This window comes from Pinus tabuliformis, chromosome 1_2 (genome assembly GCF_031772625.1).
Source record: "Pinus tabuliformis cultivar Carrire ecotype Pingquan chromosome 1_2, CPIR1, whole genome shotgun sequence".
NCBI classification, from domain to species: Eukaryota; Viridiplantae; Streptophyta; class Pinopsida; order Pinales; family Pinaceae; genus Pinus; species Pinus tabuliformis.
Genome location: NC_142298.1, coordinates 562,823,303 through 562,826,004, shown reverse-complemented (window position 1 = coordinate 562,826,004; position 2,702 = coordinate 562,823,303).

The following is a 2,702-nucleotide window of genomic DNA, read 5'->3' as shown; positions in this document are numbered from 1 at the left end:
CCTTCTAGTGTTGCGAAGTAAATCACAAGAGTAATCACTCGCCATACGACCCAAAATTTAGTTTGGGCAGAGGATGGAAATAGCCAAGAGACTAAGAGCTCTCATAAGAGGGGAAGGCCGAAACAAAAAACCCTAAGGGAAAAGGAAGTAGAACATAACAAGGAATTTCAAAAACCATCTTGTAATTTCAGAAGTACTAAAAAATAAAGGAAGTAAAGGTAAGGACGAAATAAATGGAGGGGTGCCCCAAATCTCCATCTTAAAATGATAATTATATCTTGGAATATAAGGCGTTTTGGGAGCCTTACAAAGTCCCTAGCTATAAAAGATATGGTTAAGAAAGAGTCTCCCAAGATTTTATTACTACAAGAGACTAAAATGGAGGAACAAGAGGTGAGTCAATTGGTAGGAACCTTTTGAAAGAAAGTGAAGGCATCGTTCAACAATCTCATGGAGCCTCAGGGGGCCTTGGCACCTTTTGGTCTCCAAATTATTTCTCATTAGTAGAGAGTATAAAAAATCAGTTCTGGATTTTGGTGGTGTTGGAAAATAAAGAAAATGGTGAAAGGATTCCAGTGCTTAATGTGTATGCATTGGTCCTGTGTGGGTTGAAGGTGAAGCTTTTGGATAGAAGTGATACATAGACGAGAAAGGTATCAAAATTGCATTATCGGAGGCAATTTCAATACAGTGATAAATGCCTAAGAAAAAAGAGGGGGCTCAATTATCTAAGACCCATTCAGAGATCGAATGGAAGATCTGATTGAAAATTGGGATATGGTTGATGTGATTCTGAAATTGGGTAAGTACACCTAGACAAATAGGAGGGCAGTGGACAACAATATTGCAGCTCGCATGTACTATTTTTTGATCCACAATAGTTGGCTTCTAAAAGGGCTCAACTGTTCATCTGCCATCAAATCCAATGGCGCCTTGGACCACTATCCAATCATTATGCATATATATAAAGCAACGAATTATGGGTTGATTTTGTTTCAATTTAATGCAACATGGATCTAGGAGGAAGGAGTGAAGGAATTAATCCCTAGGCATGGAAAATTCTGGTTCAAGGCTCCGTAGTTTTTCTTGGTAATCCAAGCTTCACAACATCAAACTGGCTCTCGGGAAATGGTCGAAGGAATCATTAAAACCTCTTGGTCAAAATAAGAAATAATTAATTGTGCAGATTGATAACCACTATAACTTGATAAAGGACTCACTAGTAGAAGAATGGAACATGCGGAAGGAACGAGATTTGACCAAGGATATTTTCTCTACCAGTGGGTAGGAAGAGGCTCTCTAGCGACTCAAATACAACAATCTATGGCTAAGGGAAGTAGATTTGAATACTACCTTCTTCCACAAACATGCAAAGGTTAGGGAGGCGTGAAATCAAGTCAAATAAATCACACTAGAAGGTAAGCCAAAAATTTCGGACTTTGAGGGAATTAAGAATGAAGTGTTCCTTCACTTCAGGGATTTATACTATGTAGAGAAAATCTCTCTGGACTGGGAAAGCGAGTTTCTCAGGTACATGCCAAAGGTAATTTCACCTCTTTAAATTTAAACTTGATCAAACCCATAGTTGAGAAAGAAGTTCTTAAAGTTATCAGATCATTAAATCCAGATAAGGCTCCAGGCTTGAGTGGTTTCCATATAAGCTTTTACTATCCCTTCTAACCCCTAATTAAAATAGATCTTATGAGAATGTTAAACCACACATGAGTGAAGAAAAAACTGGGAGGAGGTACTAACTCCTCTTTCTTGGCTTTAATCCCAAATGAATCGAACCCTATGAATTTCTTTAGATTTCACCCTATCTCCCTCTGGAATGCATCCTACAAAATTCTGACTAAAATCATAGCCAATGGACTGAAGCCCTTGATTCCCTCTTTTATCTTAGAGAATCAAGGTGGGTTCATTCAACAAAGGAATATTATGGACAATATTATCCTGGTTTAGGAAGCAATTCACTCCAATGAGGCGGGAAATGAAGGAATGGTCATAAAGTTGGATATGACAAACACATTTAATCGGTTAAATCACTCTTTTCTCATTTCAGTTCTTGACCAATTGGGTTTTTGGCAAGATTTTATTTAATGGATAAGAGAATGTATAGGTGCTCCTTGGATTGTCCCTCGATCAATGGGCACCCGACTCCTTTCTTCTCGGCTTCATGGGGTTTAAGGCAGGGATGTCCCCTCTCTCCCCTCCCTTATATTATTATGGTGGAAAGCCTTAGTAAAAGGCTGGAAGCAGCAAGGGAGGACAGATATCTTCATGGTATCAGTGTTGATTTTTGTAGCTTTGGAGGTATGCCAAGCCTTGAGGATCGAGGGTTTGGAGGAAGGAGCTCCACAAGTGACCTTCTGGGCTTGAAACCGAAGCTTGGGGTTTTGCACCCATCGATATTTGGGCTAAAACCATGGAGCCTTTTGGACATTCATGGGTGGAGATGATAGAGGATGATGAGTTTGTAACACCCTCCTCCTATATCTACCTAAGCAACCGCCCAACCAGGGTAAACATGTGACGAAAGGCCACTATGACATGATTCGACCTCCTAAGTCACGTTAAGGAAGTGGAACCGATGAAAACACATCATACAGACATTCAAAATCAACATTAGGACCCTCAGGAACCAACCGAACCTTTATACCAACCAGCCCCTGAGTCCCACTAACATTTTGAACCATGTGACC